The sequence below is a fragment of the Amblyomma americanum genome, chromosome 9 (genome assembly GCF_052857255.1).
Source record: "Amblyomma americanum isolate KBUSLIRL-KWMA chromosome 9, ASM5285725v1, whole genome shotgun sequence".
Classification (NCBI taxonomy): Eukaryota; Metazoa; Arthropoda; class Arachnida; order Ixodida; family Ixodidae; genus Amblyomma; species Amblyomma americanum.
Window position 1 is genome coordinate 137,059,386 of NC_135505.1, and position 7,601 is coordinate 137,066,986.

The 7,601-nt window shown below is 46.3% G+C and overlaps 1 long non-coding RNA gene across 1 annotated transcript; it reads right to left on the bottom strand.

Moving 5' to 3' along the window:
• Positions 1–735: 735 nt before the first annotated feature.
• LOC144104533 (uncharacterized) lies at positions 736–7,601 on the bottom strand. Its single transcript, XR_013308560.1, has 3 exons — positions 7,514–7,601; positions 1,331–1,409; positions 736–769 (listed from the first exon to the last, which is right to left on the bottom strand). It is a non-coding gene; the product is annotated as an uncharacterized LOC144104533 (long non-coding RNA).

Below are 7,601 nucleotides of genomic sequence, written 5' to 3' on the forward strand. Positions count from 1 at the left end.
TTCGGGGCATTGGATTTATCACTTCCTCATGTGATGACTAAGAAGTAGCTTCGTTAGCTAAAAAGCTTATCGATATCACCTCGATATCGTATTAGGGCATCGTATCAGATATCAGGTACAATGAGAAGAAAATGCAAGTATTCTGCCAACATTTTTACAAAGGTACAGGGTTGGTCAAAAGTTCCCAGGCAACACAGTCTGCTTTTTTTTTCGGCATATCCTGGCACTTTAAGATGTGGATAAAGCTATCAAGGTTCTCAGGGGTTATGATGATATTTCTTCTACCCTCTGCAGATATTTTCAGCTTCGAGGGTGTTATAACTGCCCGACTACACTGCTCAAAAGTAGACTTTGTGGCCTGGGAACTTTTGACCTGCCCTGTACGTTGCCTACCTGTATAACAACTATGGGGTAAAAATTCGCCCAAGAAAACTAGCTGTGCAAAAAAAAATTGAATTGCTTTTCTTTTCGACAAAAATTAATCATGGATGTACGTACCAAAAGCTTCTTTCATTGTCGTTCAATGGAAGAAAGTGCACGATGTTAGAGATATTATAAATTTGTTTTTGTTGTTAAATGTTAATTAACTCATGACTAACATTATCATACTGCGCTGATAGCGGCCTCATTATGGGACTTTTCACCTCAGAGATAGTGTCGACAATTTTTTTCGCCTCCCTCGCCTACCTAAAAATCTGAATGAGCGTCTAAGAAGCCAAATCATGGAGTACTTACCTAATCCATTCAGTTCAAATTGCTCCGCAGATAGCTGTAAGTGTGAGAGACGGGAAATTTATGACAGTATTTGTAGCTAGAGTGAAGAAAGTACCGAAATCTGGACAGCAGAAAATGAAAAAGCAACGGTAACGAGGCCTTAGTTTGCTGATGATCGTTCGGACGAGAGGACTTCGTCTCGACAGGTGCTGTAGTTTTGATCATCAGCATCATCATCAGGCACAAGTTCAAGTGTCCTCTCTTTACACTTGGTAGTGCTCATCCAACTGCCAGCTCCCCCCCCCTCCTCCTCCTCCCCGAGATAGAAGAAATTACCTTGAGCCCCTCCCGAAAAAATTTCTGGCTATATGCCTGATCGTCATCATCATCATCGTTACGAATAACTGCTGAGCGAGAAATACGATAACGTACAAAAACGCAAAATGCCTCGTTTTTCTCAAACTCACTGAAAGCTTTGTTACCTTGTTAATGCTTAAGCAGCTTTCAATGCAAAAATTTAGTTACACGACGGCGGTTTGTAACCGGTAACAGTTTATCCGAAGTTATAACACTTCGGAGTCTTATATTTGAAAAAAAAATAAAAAGGAATACCCACCGGTTTCACGACACACAAGAGAAGGTTCACAGCAAGAAGCCACAACATCCTGATTGAACTGCTTCCTTTCTTGCTGCACCTAATAAAGAAACAGAAATCGATGTTGGTTGGTTAAAGACACCGTCGTCATCATGTGAATTGCACCGTGTGCCAGTGTTTTATCCTGGCATGCGATATATTGTACACACTTTTTTATAAGCGTTAATTCTCTATACGAGCTCTAGTACGTTGGCCGGGATTAAACTTCTTTCTGTATTAGGACAGTCTGCTTGTTGCCTGGCCACCTCTGCCCATCGCTAGTAGCAGGCATAGGATAATGAGTCGTAACACCGGCTGTTGTGTCACTGATAAAAATATCACGGATACGATTCCCTCGGATAAGCGGATGGCTTCTTGGTGGTTTAATTTAGTGGTCAGTGTTTTTTGGTGATACGTTTTGGGCAAATCGTACCAGAATCTTATAAGAACGATAACATCATCGTAATTGACAAGGATGGGAATGTCATGGTCTTGCAGAATTAAAGCGGCCAGCTTACTGTCAGTTGTTTACATGATATTTGCTGACTTATTCACTAATTGAATTAGGTCAACCTTAGACATCAATAAACGAAAGAACCAGGCTGACTTTCGGAAATGCTACTGGACAAAGACCATATTCACACGATCAGTCAGGTGAATACAGAAGAGGGCAGAATATAACCACCTGTTATGCATCCCTAGGTTACGAGAGTTCCCGGGTTGGAACCCGACCACGGCGCCTGCGTTTTTATGGCGGCAAAACTCTAAGGCGCCCGTGTGTTGTGCGATGTCAGTGCACGTTAAAGATCCCCAGGTGCTCGAAATTATTCCGGAGCCCTGCAGTATGGCACCTCTTTCTTCCTTTCTTCTCTTAGTCCAACTCCGGATCAGTAGCCGACCGCCCTAACCACTGAGTCACCGCGACGGGTCCGTTAAAGATCCCTAGGTGGTCGAAATTATTCCGGAGCCCTCCACTACGGCACCTCTTTCTTCTTTCACTTCCTCCTTTATCCCTTCCCTTACGGCGCGGTTCAGGTGTCCAACGATATATGAGACAGATACCGCGCCATTTCCTTTCCCCCAAAACCAATTATTATTATTATTCCTTTCCGTTCGGCGCGACGCCTTGCCTGTTAAACAATTTAAGGAAAGGAAGTGCCGCCGTTCTCACGTATCTTGGTGGCCACCCGAGCTGGGCCGTAAAGCAAGGAAAATAAAATGAAATTTGGTTTTAAGTCAAGGAAATCACGCCTGTCGCGCATATCTCGGTGGACACCGAAACCGTGCCGTTAGAGAACGAATATTTCCGACGCGCGGTGCTGACTATTACAGCTACGCGTTGCGGTAAACATTAGGTTTGCATCTGCTTCGAAAGCGCTTGACGCCATTGCAAGCCTTCGCGCAACGTGCAATCCGCATAATGTATCATAATGGCGCCTGCAAACAATGCGAAGCACGTGCCTTGTCCCCGCGTGTGTTTCCCGGTAAGGATTACTGTTGCGTTTTCGTTTCGTCGTAGTAAGCAGAAAACGCTAGGCTAAAAACTTAATGCAGTCAGCATAGCTACGCTGTCCAGCCACCTTAACAACGTAGATTGAGCCAAAATATTTTATATTTCAGTATTTTTTTCTGCGAAATGCAGCTACTTTAAACACGTGTGAAAATGTGAAATGATCATCCAACACGGTCGCGAACGAAAACAGCTATCTGTTGGTCCAAGGTTCTTTGCAATTAAGAGCACTGCTCAGTGCCTTGCTCTCGCCTTTGAGCGTGTTTGGCGATAAGGAGGAGGAGGAAAAACTTTATTTATATTTGATATTAAAACGTGTTCTTAGCGGTCGCGGGCTGTTTTCTTCATCTTCCGATGAGTTATTGCAGCCCGTCTTAACGGGGTTGGGGCCCCTGGTACAGGGCTCCACTGAGGTATGCCGCCAGGTAGGCTCTCCGCACCAATCCGCGCTGGACGGCCGGGTCCTCGCTGGAGAGCATCCCCTCCCACTGTTCCGCACACGGGTTTTTGTTTATTGCAGATAGATCCTTGTTTTTCTGACACACCCACGTTATGTGCATTAACGTGGGTTTTTCTCCACACCACGGACATTTGCTGCTGTATTGCGTGGGGTAGATTTTACTTAAGGCATTTAGATTGGGGAAAGTCCCCGTTTGCAGCAGCCTCCAGCATACTGCATCTTGTTGGTGTAGACTGTTATGGGGTGGCGGATATTTGAGTCGCGTTCCCCTGTGATAGTTTAGAATGTCTGAGTAGCTCAGGGGTACCGGGTCTGCTGCTGGGTTGTCGAGGTCAGTTTGAGTGGAGGCTCGGTTTGTGTGCTCTCGAGCAATCCTATCTGCCTCTACGTTCCCGGCGATCCCGGTGTGTCCTGGTACCCACATGATTACGTGTTGCAGTTGTTGTTCTTCGGTTTGCGGCATTTTGGCCGATTTAAGGATATGTAGAGCTTTCCGTCCTATTTTGCCATTCATGTAATTTCGGCATGCTGCTTGCGAGTCTGTTAATATTGTTAGAGACCTTCGGATACGGTAGCCCTCCGCCGCCGCCAGGGCGATGGCAGCCTCTTCGGCTTCCTCGGCCGCACAGTCCTTAAATGATGCGCTGGCTATTTCCCTGTGTGCAGAGTTTATTGCCGTTGCTACCATTCTGTTTCTGATTTCTCGAGAATCTCTCGGGTACGCAGCCGCGTCTGTGTACAGTGTGTTTTCTTTTTCGGCTAGGATTTGTTGAACGTATTTTGCCCTAGCTTCCCTGCGTCCTTTATGCAGGTTTGGATCCATGTTTTTCGGTATCGGGGCTATCCTGAGTGTGTTGCGATATTCGTCAGGTATCCGCTCTGTTCTTGTTTCTTGCAGCGCACCTTCGTAGCCACCCCTATTTAGGAGTGCTATCCCAGCTTTGGTTTGTTTTAGCCTTTGTAGCTGCGCCGCAAGTTGGGCTTCTCTCAGCTCTTCAAAGGTGTTATGCAAACCCAGGGCTAGGAGTTTCTCCGTTGAGGTTGCTTGCGGTAGGTGGAGCGCTAACTTATATGCTTTCCTTATTATTGTGTGTGCCTGAAGTATTTCTCCCTTAGTGCAGTTGTAGTATGCGAGGCTGTATGTTATTCTGCTTACTACGAGGCTTCTGACGAGTGTTAAAGTGTCATTTTCCCGCAGGCCGTGCCTCCTTCTGGAGACCCTGGCGATAAGTCAATTCAATTTTATTCAACATCTTGAGGATGTTGGGTTCGCCCCGCGTTGGTTCTGTCTGGGGTGGCTCGATGAACGCGTCGACGGCAATGGGCAAACAAAGATGCGGTTACAACGGAGAGAGCCCGAGAGTGCGTAGCTCCATTTTCCGTCCTCACCAACTCGTATTCACTGCTGAGGAGGAGTTCCTTTTGTCCCTTGTCCCCTTTTCCGCATTGGCCGGACAATATTATTTTGGCAGTCGTCACGCTGGCCGGAGAACGACCTTGAACTACCTTCAGCGCAACTACGTTTATCCCTTCCTTGCGACGCGGCTCGGGTGTACACCGATATAAGTGAGAGAGTTACTGCCTCATTTCCTTTCCTCAAAACCAATTTTCAAATAATAATAATAATAATAATTGCTTTTTGGGGAAAGGAAATGGCGCATTATCTGTCTCATATATCGTTGGACATCTGAACCGCGTCGTAAGGGAAGGGATGGCGGAGGGAGTGAAAGAAGAAAGTAAGAAAGAGGTGCCGTAGTGGAGGGCTCCGGAATAATTTCGACCACCTGGGGATCTTTAACGTGCACTGACATCGGACAGCACACGGGCGTCTTAGCGTTTTGCCTCCATAAAAACGCAGCCGCCGCGTTTTTATGGAGGAAAAACGCCAATTTTCAAAGCGAATCCAATCTTCTGCGAAAGCAAAGGAAAGGCGCATAACTCGCCCCCTGAGACAGTGGACACCTCAGTCGCGCTCTAAGCTACTTGGTGGTAGTGACAGATGTGCGCCGCTTGCGTTGGCATTGACAACGTTGTAGGAGAAACGCGGCACTGAAGCTATAGACCCCTTCGGCGTTCATTGTGTTCATTGGCGTTGACGTTGACAGCGTTCTAGACTCCTTGGAGAGTGGACGCCTCAATCGCGCTATGCGGTACGTGGTGGTGAGAGAAAGATGTGGCCTTATGATTAGCGCTGACAACGTGGTGGTGGTAGTGGTTTATTTAAAACAAATAAATAAAAAGGAAAGAAAAATTATGTTGGCGGCTGCGGCATTTGCTATCTAATATATTAAGCGCCTGAGCTGCAACCAGCTGAGGTGAAAGGGAAAGGGAGAGAATAACGAGAAGTATAGAGGGGAGCGATATCAAGATTGGACAGGACGTTGTGGCGGACACGCGGCACTGCAGCAATAGGCCGCAGCGTTCATTTGGTGACCAACCTGTCGCGATCAATCATTAACTGCCACCTGCCAGGGTGGCAGGGCGGGCGCACTGCCTATCAAGTGTATGTAAAGCGCTGAACGTTACAGACGCCAAGCGTCTAGTTGCCCGACACCACAGCTTTAGCTCTCTAACCAGGTTTGAAGTAGTTGAAGCGCAGCTAATTTTTTATTTCTTTTCCAACTGCCCACAGAAATTTATGTGTCATGCCTCGAGCCGTGGACGACGCCTTTCTCGGAATGCCAATCTAACAGCTACCTCTTCAAAAGAGTGCTGCTTAGGACGATCTTGTTAAGCAGCCGTTATAATTCGATGGTCTGTGCACCAAAACCCGAGAGAAAGCTATAACTATCGAATCGCATTTTGGCTCGCTCTAAACGAAGACATTCCATTTAAAAGTGGTATGTTAAGCTCGATGCGAACACTGCGATGAGTGAGGTGAGGCGAGCCCACAGGCTACGCAGCCCGTGATAGTGGCAGAACGTTGCTTCTTAGCCACATTTCTACCTATCATAAAACTTTTTCGTAAAGCTGACATCCTTTTATGCGCCATCACGTGAGTATGCCCTAATGCCGTTGCGCAGCTTAATGTTCGAAAATGGCAGTTAGCCTTAATGCCTGCAACGTCATCCAGCGTAGTGTTGTGTCAGCATTTCGGGCTAACACTCAGAGGCAACCTGAAGTGGATTTTCAAAAAAAAAAACTAGACAAGGTGAGACAATTGGCATGCATGAAGTCTGTAAGCGAAATATGCGAAGTTCCCGGGTTCGAACCCGACCGCGGCGGCTGCGTTTTTATGGAGGAAAAACGCGAAGGAGCCTGTGTGCTGTACGATGTCAGTGCACGTTAAAGATCCCCGGGTGGTCGAAATTATTCCGGAGCCCTCCACTACGGCACCTATCTCTTCCTTTCTTCTTTCACTCCCTCCTTTATTCCTTTCCTTACGACGCGGTTCATGTGTCCAACGATATATGAGACAGATACTGCGACATCCGTAACGCTTTTCGAATTCTCAAGTCTGTGCAGTGCGCCCTTTGGCGCCTAGTGCTGAAGTTAACTAGCGCAGCTTTTAAAAGTACCCGCGCCATATTGGTCCCCAGGCCTTAAGTATTCCCTTCGAAAATAGTGGTTCCACTAACAGCGCTTGCTAAATTTTTGTATGCATCAAATAACATGTAGGAACCACGTGACCCTCACAAAACAAGGTATAGACAGGTATAGAAGTCTATAGACAGTCTATAGACTTCTTTTTTCTATTCACTTCCTAGAGATATTTCTTTTTGTCGATTCATAGTCTATAGACTGTCTATAGATAAAGTCGAATAAAAGTGTATGGCCATAAAATAGAGATTATCAATAGGCTGTGACAGGATTTGTATTGCCCATAGACTGTTCTTAGGGTTTGTCTGTAGAGAGTCTGTAGACTTTATAGTCAGAAGTCTATGGACAGTATTTTTCTCAGAAAAATTTTTTGTAAGGAGTCTATAGTAATAAAAATAATAATTGGTTTTTGGGGAAGAAAATGGCACAGTATTTGTCTCATATATCGTTGGACACCCGAACCACGCCGTAAGGGAAGGAATAAAGGAGGGAGTGAAAGAAGAAAGGAAGAAAGAGGTGCCCGTAGTGGAGGTCTCCGACCTGGGGATCTTTAAGGAGACTGGAGTAAGGTTCTTTTTCTTGAGGTGCATCTTCAACCATGCTAACCTCTTGAAAACTACCAGCGAAATCCAGCAAAACAGACAAAAGCACTTGCCTCCCGTCGAGACCCGTCCACGGCAACGCTTACACCGAAAGAGGGTTAAATGGGCTGCGCTGTCGATGAGGAGTTTTGCACCTCACGT